The sequence below is a fragment of the Pinus tabuliformis genome, chromosome 3_2 (genome assembly GCF_031772625.1).
Source record: "Pinus tabuliformis cultivar Carrire ecotype Pingquan chromosome 3_2, CPIR1, whole genome shotgun sequence".
Lineage (NCBI taxonomy): Eukaryota > Viridiplantae > Streptophyta > Pinopsida > Pinales > Pinaceae > Pinus > Pinus tabuliformis.
Genome location: NC_142302.1, coordinates 710,052,586 through 710,065,257, shown reverse-complemented (window position 1 = coordinate 710,065,257; position 12,672 = coordinate 710,052,586). Strand labels below are relative to the sequence as shown.

Sequence of the window (12,672 nt, the reverse complement as noted above, 5' to 3'; positions counted from 1 at the left end):
TGGAGAGTCATCGGGAGATGAACTGAACAGTCACTCCCTCTTGTATATAATAATGAACAACCTAAATGAATAATACAATTACATTTGAGGAGTTACCTCCTGGTTTGACATGGTATCAGAGCCAACGACATTTTTGGCTTCTCTACTTTGTAACTCCCATTCTGCCTATTCTGCCCATTCTGCCGAGTCTGCTCCCCAAGCAAGTCTGACGGTGCTCTTTTAGGCATGCAACTCTTCTGCCGATTATTTCTGCTCCTGCCCTCTGGTTTATTTTCATTAGTTGGGGGACTATTTACGTTACATATAAACGGAACAATTTCTTCAAAATCTTTTAATGGTTTTGAAAAACCAATTCCGTCTGACCAGGCTCCACCACCCAAAGCTCGGACCTTGAAAGAAGATTCTGAAACTGACTGCCTGGATGTTTCACATGCCTTCTAGGAGGCATCAACATGAGAACGTCTTACTGAAGAAAGTCTCTTAGACCTACAATTTACCGCAGGGCTTCGTGGTTCTCAGCCCGATTTCCCCACGCAGTGAGAAGCGAGACTTTCCTGAGCTATCGAACCACCCTTTGCGGCCCTCTCAACCACCATTATTCTCTGTTGCGGTTTCTCCCTTACTCCTATTGCGCAGTGGAACCCTCCATTCACGCTCCCTCCATATGTGCATTCTCGTCCATACGAATTTTCGCTAAATGTGTCGACGAAGGGGGAAGCATGGATGAGATGGGAGCGATGGTAACTCCTCCTGCTGCTCCAGCCACACTGTTTTTCGATGGAGCCTTGGATGTCAAATCTCGCGGTGCGAGCATTGGCTTCGTGCTCAAAGATGGTATACCACACTGATCCACATACCACACTCTGTTTTACTGTTTATCACTGTGTTCAATAATACTTGTAACGCTTCCCATTAACGCAGTCCGAATCCACTCCTCTCCCACTCTCGGTTTTTAATACATGTGTTTTTGTTGTTTTTTTTTTGTTTTTTTTTTTTTGTTTTTTTTTGTTTTGTTTTGTTTTGTTTTTGTTTTTGTTTTGTTTTGTTTTGTTTTGTTTTGTTTTTTTGTTTTTTTGTTTTTTGTTTTAATATATAAAACTGCATTTTAATATTGTGTTTCCATACCATATATACCTCCCCGTCAAAAATCCTCCGCCATATATACCTCTGATATTTACATATCAGAATAATATTTTTACATTTTTGTTTACACAACAAGTGCAAATTTTTGCCAGTAGAGGAGCATTTTTTTTACATAGTACACATTTAAATGCATTCATTGATCTCTATAGTTGGAGTGGTTCTCACCGGGAAGGAGAACTATCCAGAATGGTCGCGGAAAATCAAACACACTCTCATTTTTAATGAGCTGTGGAAAGGAGTGCATGTTAAACGGAGACAAAGAGCCAGAACAACCTACCTTAGACAAGGAATTCGCCATTTGGGAAAATAAGAGCAGTAAGGCTTATGCATTGATTGCAGCATCGGTAAATGAAGAGGTCAGTCGCCATATTTCGCCATTTTCAAATGCGTTCGAAGCCTTACAAAAACTGAAGGAACTTTATGACTCACACTCTGCACTTGAAGTTGTTCAACTCATGATTAAACTATTCACCCTTGAATTACAAAATGATGATCCTCTTGGTCTTGCATCAGAAGTAAAATCTATTATGTATGATATCAAAGTCACTAATGTTGAACTGGATATTCCTCTGATAGCTTTTCTCAAGGCACTTTATCCCACTTACTCAAATTATCTTGAGTCATTGCAAGCAAATGGAAACCTCAAAGATATTACCTTTGACTCCCTTGTGAAAAAATTTGCTGAAAGAGAGAAAGCTTTTGGGAAGAAGACAACTCCTTAGTCTTCTGAAGAGGTTGTGTGCCTTGCACATAGAGAAAAGAATCTTGCTCAATATTCTTCTAGAGGAAGAGGTGGTCGAAGAGGAAGAGGAAGAAATTTCAGAGGCAGGGGGGGCAGACACTCTCAAGGAGAAAAGTTAGATTTGCACTGCATACGCTGCAAAAGAGATGGATCACATGATGCATCCACATGCAAGTTGCCTTGGGACATAATTGAGTAGGAAAGAAACCAACCCAAAGGTAAAACTAATGACAAAGAGAAAGGTAAAGCACCTGAATCCACTCACTATGTTGTGGCACACTGTAATATTGGAGTAAATGAAGACTTATTGAATGCCTCACTTGCTTCTTGGAAAAATGACTGGTTGCTTGATTCAGGAGCAACTTGCCACATGAGTTTTATAAGAGATTTTTTTGAAGAATTTACTAACAATGTTGATGGAGCAGTATACTTTACAAACAAATCAAAACTCAAGCCATCACGGCTTGGCACAATCAGGCTTAAATTGCCTGGTCTTCCAGACTTTCTTCTGCATCATGTTCTATATCTCCCACAGCTGAGGAGAAACTTGTTTTCCTTGGTCCACATCCGCCAGTAAGGACACTCCATTCATATGTTTAATGGCAAGCTTGAGGTGGGAAAAGCATCAGACCACTCACTTGTCATGATGGGGATAGAAGAAGAAAGGCTTCTCAAGCTGCAGGGTACCTCTGCTCGTGCCCAAAATTCCTCATACAATTCTCATTATGAAGAAGGTACATTTCCATCAAGTTTATTATGGCATGCTATATTTGGACATTTGAACTATGACAGCCTCCGCTTGTTGAAGAAAAATGGTGTTACTGGTTTGCCTACAATTCCTAGGAAACTTAAGCAATTTGATGCTTGCATTCTAGGAAAGCATAGCAAACAATCTTTTCATGATTCACATTCCAGAGCACGTAGAAAAATTGAACTCATTCATTCAGATTTATGTGGTCCAATGCCCGTCCAATGCCCGTTCCTTCTGCAAATGGAAATAAATATATGATGACATTTATTGATGACTACACCAGAATGTGTTGGCTTTATTTATTGAAGAACAAATCTGATGCTTTTCAAACATTCAAGAACTTTTATACATGGATTGAAAATGATGCACAATCTCATATTGGCTCTATTCACACCGATAATGGAAAAGAATACACTTCAAATGAGATTGAAAACTATCTTCGCCAACATGGGATCAAACATCAAACAACTGTGCCTTATAATCCCCAACAGAATAGAGTAGCTGAAAGAATGAATAGGACAATCTTAAATAAGGTCCACTCCATGATGTTTTTCAAAAATGTAAATTTGATTTTTTAGGCTGATGCAATTCTATGTGCTGTATATGTAAAGAATAGATGTCCATCTAATGTTATTAGAAACAAGACTCCTTATGAAATGTGGTATGGGCAGATTCCTTTGATAAAGCATCTCAGGGTCTTTGGTTCCACATGTTATGCCTTGATACCAAAGGTATATAGAAACAAACTTGGTGCAAGAAGTCATAAGTGTATCTTCCTGGGGTATTCAAACACCTCCAAAGCATACCGTCTCTATGATGAAGTCAATAAAAAGTTTGTTGTATCTTGAGATGTAATCTTTCTTAAATCATCCAAAACTGACAATGTTGTTGAGCGACAAATTGATCGCTTGGATAGATTCGCAAATGCAAAATCATTTCAAGAATTTGATAATCAGATTCCACATCTTGAAGGGGGGATTCCTATACTAGATCAACCTGTGGAATCTTCTTCTGAAGCACTCTCTCCCCCGCATGAAACTCCAACAACAGATGATACTTTGAGTGATGTGATTGACAGAATTGGGAGACTCAATCTTGATTAAGTCCCAACTCAATCAACGGAGCAACCTGGACCATCTCAGAAAGGTTCCCCAAAGTGGCTGACAAAGACACTTGAAAGTATTCATCCTGATGAGGTTGGAAAGACAGGAACTAGAAATTCAACTCGACAACATGGAGGTGATGTAGATGACTCTGATTCACCTATTGTGATCCAGGTGGATATTGGTGGCCACCTGCCAAGTCCACCTAGACCCCCACCATTGTTCCTCTCAACATTTTCAGTTTCCTTAATTATAGCGCAGTTTACTATTTTTAGCAGTTTTTCGGGTCCTAAACTTCCGGAGCCGTTTTGAGGCCCTAAACGACGTTTTTTGGGAAATCTAGCTTCGTGATTTTTTAGGTAAAAAATCGTCTTTTCCATTGTAGTCCTCAGAGAGATCTTTCCAACGGGCTATCATGCGCGTAAAACGGAGATCGTATGCCAAAGTTACGACCCCGGGAAGTTGATGTACCAATTTACCCAAACGGGGCCCATAGTTTGGCGTTTCATCTTCTAGGGTTAGGTTTTGGAATGTTAAGGGTTTTCCATTGTTTCTCAACAATAAATAGGCCTTCGAGCCTCATTGTAAGACAGTTCAGAGGCATGTAGCCGACACATCTCTTCTCAGAGATAAGCTACCATCGCCCTAGCTAGGTTATTTTTATTTCTATTTGTAAGCATATTTCAGTAATGAAATGAAGTATTATTTCCGTTGCATATCTGTCTTTATGGTTATCTCTATATTTTATTGCGTTCCTGTTTAAATCCGGATCAGTGGTATCAGAGCGGTCTGTTTTTTCTCTGTTTTTCTTTGCATGTCCCCAACGAGGTCGGGATATAAGGAGTTAGGGCTTGAACTGGTCGAACCTTTGCGAGACCAGCCTCGCAAATCCCGACGACCTCCCATGGCGGATGAGAAGAAAGACGAGGGGGTAGGAGATCCTATCAAAATCTTGCTCGAAGAAGCCCTCAAGCGACAACGGAACACGATGATGGATAGTTTTGCCCAGATCCTTCAGCGGCTACCTAGAGGCGACGCATCGGCTTCCAGCAGCTACTTTGGAAACGCCACGCCCTTTAAGGTACAAGTTAATTTTGAAATCCCCATATTCGAGGGTCAGATAGATGCGGATGTCGTAGATAAATGGTTAAATCTGCTAGAGGGTTATTTTTCTGTTCATGAATTTTCGAGTTGGGAAAAGATTGTTTTTGCTCTTCTCAAAGCAGCCCCCCACATCAAAGACTGGTGGGAAACCTACTGCGAACAGAAGGATGAAAATATCGGCTCACTATTTTCAGCCGCACCCACCTGGAATTCATTCCGAGATGCCATCAAGGAGCAGTACTACCCTGTCGGAAGCTATGAGGATGAATACATAAAGTGGACCACGCTGCAGCAGGGAAGGGACCAAGACGTGCCGGAGTTCACCAATCTTTTCCATACCCTTCGCACAAAGTTGGGAATCAAGGATATGGAGCAGCATTTGATACTCAAATATCGCGGTTGCCTGCATAAGTACATCCAGGAAGAAATAGAATTCCTGAACATCTCCTCGCTTGGCACAGCATGTCGATATGCCGTCAAGATCGAGCAGAAGTTTAAACAAAGGAAGCGAGACTTTGGATCTACGAATCAGAAGCAAGGGAAAGGTGCCCCTAAACCACAGAACAAAGGACAAAGCCAAGGCGGAGCATCCCAAGACAACCCGCCAAAGCTGCAAGCAAAGAACAGTGCCGTGAAGCCGAAAAAGGACACGGGAAAATGGTGTGAGTTCCATAAGAGCTCCACTCACAACACAAGTGAGTGTCGGGCCAAGCAGTCACTGGTGGCTGAGCTAAAGGTTTCAGAATCAGATGCATGTTCCGACTCTAAGTCAGAACCCGACAAGGGGAATGACAAAGGGAAGCAGATCATTGATGCAGATCCCAACGCCACTGTTGCTACCGCCAAGGTCCAGAAAAATGAACCCGAAGATCCAGAGGAGGAGGAGCGTCTCTTCCACTCCCAGATGTGGGTAAAGGGCTCCCCACTACAGTTCATTGTCGATAGCGGGAGCCAAAAGAACCTCATTTCGACAGAGGTCGTGAAGCGGTTGGGCTTACCAACCACAGCACATCCACAACCATACACCATCGGGTGGCTTCACCAAGGACGGGATCTTCGTGTGAGCTAGCAGTGTCGCCTTCCATACAACATCAAGCCCTTCACGGATGAGGTATTGTGTGACATTGCTCCCCTTGAAGTTTGTGATGTATTATTAGGGCAACCATACTTGTGGAAGCGACATGCTGTGTATGAATCAAGGCCCCGTGCTGTTATTATTACATTGGGAAACAAGTTGTACAGGATACCAGAGGTAGCACCATCTACCGCCATCTCTTTGATTACTGCAAAACAATGCAGTAAGCTCATTTCCAAAACCGGGAAATTTGTTTTCCTGATGATACGCCCTCAAGGAAAGAAGAAGACGGTGGCCACAGCCTCCAAACAGGGCCCTTCTGCACGACAACTACAGATGGACAAGGTCGTGGAGGAATACGAGGACATCTTCACCTCCCCCGCAGGGGTCCCTCTGCACTGTCAGGTCAAGCACTCCATCGATCTGACCCCAGGTGCGCCGCTACCCAATGGACCAATTTATCGACGCTCCGTTCTGGAGAACGATGAAATCAAGAGGCAGATTCAGGAGCTGCTGCAGAAAGGTCACATCCGTCCGAGTTCATCGCCTTGTGGGAGCTCGATCGTGTTGGTACAGAAGAAGGATGGGACTTGGAGACTCTGTATTGACTATCGGGCGTTGAACAAGATCACTGTCCATAATAGGTACCCGATCCCACGGATTGATGACCTCTTGGACCAATTAAAGGGGGCAAAATATTTTAGCAAGATCGATCTAAAGTCAGGATATCACCAGGTACCAATCGAACCCTCTTATGTGTGGAAGACTGCCTTCAAAGCCAAGGAGGGCCTTTTCGAATGGTTGGTTATGCCTTTTGGATTGACGAATGCTCCTGCAACCTTCATGAGGCTAATGGATGACATCTTGCGGCCATTCACCAACTCATTTGTAGTGGTATACTTGGATGACATTCTGATCTTCAGCCAGAGTTGGGAAGAGCACCTCCACCACATCCGACAGGTTCTCCAAACACTGCGGCAACACAAGCTATGTGCCAAATTGGAGAAATGCACTTTTGGCATGACCCAGGTTCAATATCTAGGATACATTATTGATGAACAGGGGGTGCATGTGGATCCAGCCAAGATCCACGTCATTCGGGATTGGCCATCTCCAACCACTCTGACATAGCTCCGCAACTTTCTAGGTCTTGCCAACTTCTACCGCAGATTCGTGTTGGGGTTCTCTCATATCACTTGGCCCTTGAGTCAAGTCACCAAGGGAGGAGCGAAAGCAAAGTTCTTTTGGTCTGAATCTCAACAGAAGGCATTCATAGAGTTGAAAGATCGCCTCTGCACGGCACCAATGCTTGCATTACCAGATTTACAACAACCATTTGAGGTCGAGACAGATGCCTCTGACTATGCTATTGGGGCAGTCCTTACTCAACAAGGGCATCCAGTGGCATATCACAGTGAAACACTTTCAGAAACAGTCCGGAAGTATCCCACTTATGATAAAGAGATGTATTCCATTGTGCAGGCCTGCCGACAATGGAAGCATTACATTTTGGGGAAGGAAACGGTCATCCACATAGACCATCGACCCCTCCAGTTCATACAGACCCAAGGGAAATTGCAGAATGATCACCATCAGAAGTGGTCTACATACCTGTAGCAGTTCCATTTGAATATCAAATATAAGAAGGGTAGCACCAATAATGTTACAGATTGCCTCAGTCGACCACCGATCATGGCGTTAACCACTGTGCTCAACTCTTGTGGGCACGAGACTTCTGATTGGCCACTTCTCTACAAAAGCAACCCAAAATTTGGCCACACATACCAGACACTCTTGGAGGGTCGGCATGTTCCAGATTTTCACCTCCAGGATGCCCTGTTATGCCACCTGGGTCACCTTTGTGTTCCTTCAAGCGAGCGTGCCAAGATGATTTGGGAAGCACACTATAGTCGAACTGCTGGGCATTTCGGGGTCGAGAAAACGGTGGCAGTACTGCAAACGTATTTCTATTGGCCGAATCTTCGACAAGATGTCGGGAAGTATATCAGATCATGTACTGCCTGTGCCATTGCCAAATCGACCATTAAGAAGCAAGGCCTCTATAACCCGCTGTCTACCCCTAGTCGACCTTGGGAATCCATCTCCATGGATTACATGTCAGGCCTTCCTTCCACTAAGCATGGAAATGACTGTGTTTTTGTAGTCGTCGACAGGTTCTCGAAGATGGCCATTATGGCAGCCTGCAAGAAGAATATCACAGCAGAAGCCACTGCTAAACTCTTCTTCGAACGAGTGTGGGTGCACTTTGGGATCCCACAGTCTATCATCTCAGATTGGGGCAGTCGGTTCCTCAGTACATTTTGGTCTAGCCTCTGGTCAATGCTAGACACCAAACTCACTAAATCCACAGCTTTCCATCCTCAAACTGATGGCCAGACAGAGGTTGTCAATAGGATGATTGTACACATTCTGCGCATGTACAACTCAAAGCATCCACGCACATGGGACGAGAGCCTCCCCTATGTTCAGCACAGCTACAACCGAGTTCTTCATAGCTCGACTGGCCACAGCCCTTTTCAGGTGGGCTTGGGATTCCAGCCACTATGCCCCATTGATGTGGCCATGCCACTTGCAGCTACTCACACAGATTCAACTCATGTCCAGTCCGAAACAGACAAGGCAACCAGCTTCATTGAACACATCCAACATATTCGCCAGCAGGTCCATGACATTCTGGAGAAATCAAATGCCAAGTACAAGCAGCGACATGATCAACATCGGGTGCCACACAAGTTTCAGGTGGGCGACAAAGTCTGGTTGCATTTGCAAAAGGAACGCCTTACTGGAGCCTATCGGAAACTGAGACCACTCCGATATGGTCCCTACACCATTACTAAGGCTGTGGGAGACAATGCATTTGAACTCAGCATTCCCCCATTCCTTGGCCTGCACCCAGTGTTCAATGTGGACCGCCTGCGGCCATACTTTCCACCATTGCTAGATACATCCGACATTGCAGAACAACTCACACCCACATAATTAAATCCAGATTGCATGGAACAAGCTGCAACTGATCGAATCATGGACACACAGATCAAGAATACTCGCCAACAGAATATTCAACTGTATCGAGTTGTCAAAGCAGGCCAACTCCTTCACAATGGCAAGTGGCTCACCAGGGACCAAGTTCAGCAAAAGTTTCCCCATCTCATGGAGGAACTCAACGCAATGGGGACCATTGCTTCCTAAGGGGGGAGGAATGATCCAGGTGGATATTGGTGGCCACCTGCCAAGTCCACCTGGACCCCCACCATTGTTCCTCTCAACATTTTCAGTTTCCTTAATTATAGCGCAGTTTACTATTTTTAGCAGTTTTTCGGGTCCTAAACTTCCGGAGCCGTTTTGAGGCCCTAAACGACGTTTTTTGGGAAATCTAGCTCCCGCTTTCCGTTGTAGTCCTCAGAGAGATCTTTCCAACGGGTTATCATGCGCGTAAAACGAAGATCGTATGCCAAAGTTACGACCCCGGGAAGTTGATGTACCAATTTACCCAAACGGGGCCCATAGTTTGGCGTTTCATCTTCTAGGGTTAGGTTTTGGAATGTTAAGGGTTTTCCATTGTTTCTCAACAATAAATAGGCCTTCGAGCCTCATTGTAAGATAGTTCAGAGGCATGTAGACGACACATCTCTTCTCAGATATAAGCTACCATCGCCCTAGCTAGGTTATTTCTATTTCTATTTGTAAGCATATTTCAGTAATGAAATGAAGTATTATTTCCGCTGCATATCTGTCTTTATGGTTATCTCTGTATTTTATTGCGTTCCTGTTTAAATCTGGATCATATTGATATGGATGTTTCTTATGATTGTGAATTGAATTTGTCTATAGATTTTGAACCAAATTCCTTCAAAGAAGTTGCTTCTCATGATGAATGGAAAGAAGTAATGCAAAAGGAGTATGATGCCCTGATAAAGAATGACACTTGGAAGCTGGTTGATCCTCCGTTAGGAACCAAACCAATTAATAGCAAGTGGGTCTACAAGAACAAGTATAAAGCTGATGGCTCACTTGACAAGCACAAAGCTGGGCTTGTGGCAAAAGGTTTTGCACAGAAGGAAGGGGTCGATTACGAGGAGACTTTTGCCCCCACAACAAAATGAGATACCATTCGAACACTCTTTTCCCTAGCAGCTCATAACGGTTGGAAAGTCCATCAAATGGATGTAAAAATTGCCTTCTTAAATGAAGATCTAAAAGAGAATGTTTTTATGTCCCAGCTTGAAGGATTTTCTATGAAAGGACATGAACATAAAGAATGCAAACTTGTGAAATCCTTGTATGGCCTCAAACAAGCACCGCAAGCCTGGTATGAAAAACTAACTGAGCATCTTCTGAAACTCAGTTTCAAACATTATGATCTTGATGATGCAACTTTGTTTGTTAAGAAGGTTTGCAAAACAGTTGTATGTCTTGTGGTAGATGTAGATGATCTTTTGATGACAGGGAACAATGAGAGCTACATTGCATCCATAAAGAAGGAATTGTGGAAAGGTTTTGAAATGACTGATTTGGGCTATGTTCATTACTATCTTGGTATTGAAGTAACTCAACATCCGAAGTCCATATTCCTTTCTCAAAAGAAGTACATCGAAGATCTATTGAACAGGTTTGGCATGACTGAATGCAATCCTCTGACTACTCAAATGGAACAAAACTTAAAGCTCACATCCATTGAAGGAAAAGAATTTGAGGATGCAACAAAGTATAGACAACTTGCAGGAAGTCTTAACTACCTAACTACTACCAGACCAAACATTTCGTTTATTGTTGGAATCCTCTCCAGGTTTATGCAAAAGCCTTGTGAGGGACATTAGTCTGCTGCAAAAAGAGTTCTAAAGTACTTGAAGGGAACTCAAGACTTTGGAATCAAGTATACACAGGTGGGCGACTTCAGCTTCATTGGATACTCTAATTCAGAATTCGATGGAGATAAAGAAATTGGGGTATCTAATTCAGGTTATGCTATGAGTCTTGGGTAGGGAGCTGTCTCCTGGAGATCACGCAAACAATCAGTTCCAACAGATTCCACAACAGAGGCAGAATATGTGGCAGCAGCTGAGGCAACAAAATAAATTGTGTGGCTCAGGAAAATTCTTGAATATTTGCAGGTAAAACAAGTACAATCGACTCCACTCATGATTGACAATACCTTGGCAATAAAGTTGGCCAAGAACCCAAAGTTCCATGATCGAACGAAGCACATCAATACAAAATATCATCTAATTCGACATCATGTTGAGGCCAAAAAAATCCATCTTCGCCATTGTTCTACTAATGAATAGATTGCAGACATCTTCACCAAAGCGCATGGAAGAGAAAAGCTTGAAAGATTCAGAACGATGCTTGGACTCACCAACATCCCTTCAGATTAAGGGGGGGAATGTTGACACCTAATCATAGGGATTGGGTGAACAACTGTAATTAATGTAAATAAATAATAGAGGAAATGGAGAGTCATCGGGAGATGAAATGCACATTCACTCCCTCTTGTATATAACAATTAAATTTGAGGAGTTACCTCCTGGGCTAACAATTCTGCAACAAAATTCCCATAACAACCTCAAATAAAATCATCAAGCAAGCACTCTGTGCGTCATGGATACCCAACAAGGTCATGGGTTCGAGCGTCCTGGTGGTTGACTCTGACAAATCATGGGATATCATCTTGGGGCGAGCCCAAGCTCAAGCCTGCCCGATTTGTCATCGTATTTGTTTAATCCAACATACGGTTTCATAATTTTACTTCTTGTAGATTTCTATGTATTTCTACTGTATATTTTCATTATGGAGACGTTGCTGAAATCCTCAGTCTGTTCTTTCTATTAAAACTTTCGAGTTTAATTTTCTTTGTATAAATATTTTGGGGTATTCTAGGTTGCAATGCATTTTACTATAGATTGGTGCGCGCCCTAGAAAAGGGTGGCTGCTTTTGCACAGATGGTCGCCAATCCACCGAAGACCAAGCCTAAGGCCTAAACCTGCAAATTTATCATCCCATATATGTTGCAGAAGCAATTTCTTAGCAATATAAATAAATATAATGTAATGTAATGTCTCTATCACTTTCAAATTTTCAGGTTCTCTGTATCGCAAGCAGAGTTCACTCGAAGACTCTTGTATGGTTTGCTTGCTCTCAAATTTGGCTTTCATGCATTATATTATCTATGATAGTCACATTCACAAAAATTATCCAGAGTTTGTACATATCTTTCTAGAAATTAATCGTTACCTTTGAAAGAAGCTTGATTCATACAGTTAATACTACTCTCTAATTTTTTATTTTTTATTTTTTTGTCTTTCAATTATATATAGGCAGGATTGGACCACAAGATCTACAGGGACTAAACCTCTCCAACTAACCATTGCACTACATCCTTGAAATTGATTCATATAGTTAATACATTGGTCACTTAATGGGTTATAAAATGGCGATCATTTACTTGGATTTGTATCTTCCTAATAAGATTTATAAATAATGTCATAAGGGTAAGAGGGTTTGTTAAATGACTTAGATGCATTTTTGATGTGAGGAGCTTTCATGGCTCCACAAGCTTTGAGAAAAAACTTATTAAAAACTTCAGTGCAATTTGTATATCACTAACTAAATGCATGAAGAAGGGATTTTTTCAGTGTACAACAATAACAATAAAGTCTAATGTGTTCCAAGATAGGTGCGTGTACCTTGCTTCACTATAAATGTTACGGTGTCAAACTGTTAGTGGTAGCCCGA

At 42.4% G+C, this 12,672-nt stretch overlaps 1 pseudogene; it reads left to right on the top strand.

The window, feature by feature from the left end:
- The window catches only part of LOC149182623 (serine/threonine-protein kinase STY13-like), a 30,368-nt pseudogene extending 18,258 nt beyond the window's left edge, over positions 1-12,110 (top strand).
- The last annotated feature ends 562 nt before the right edge of the window (positions 12,111-12,672 follow it).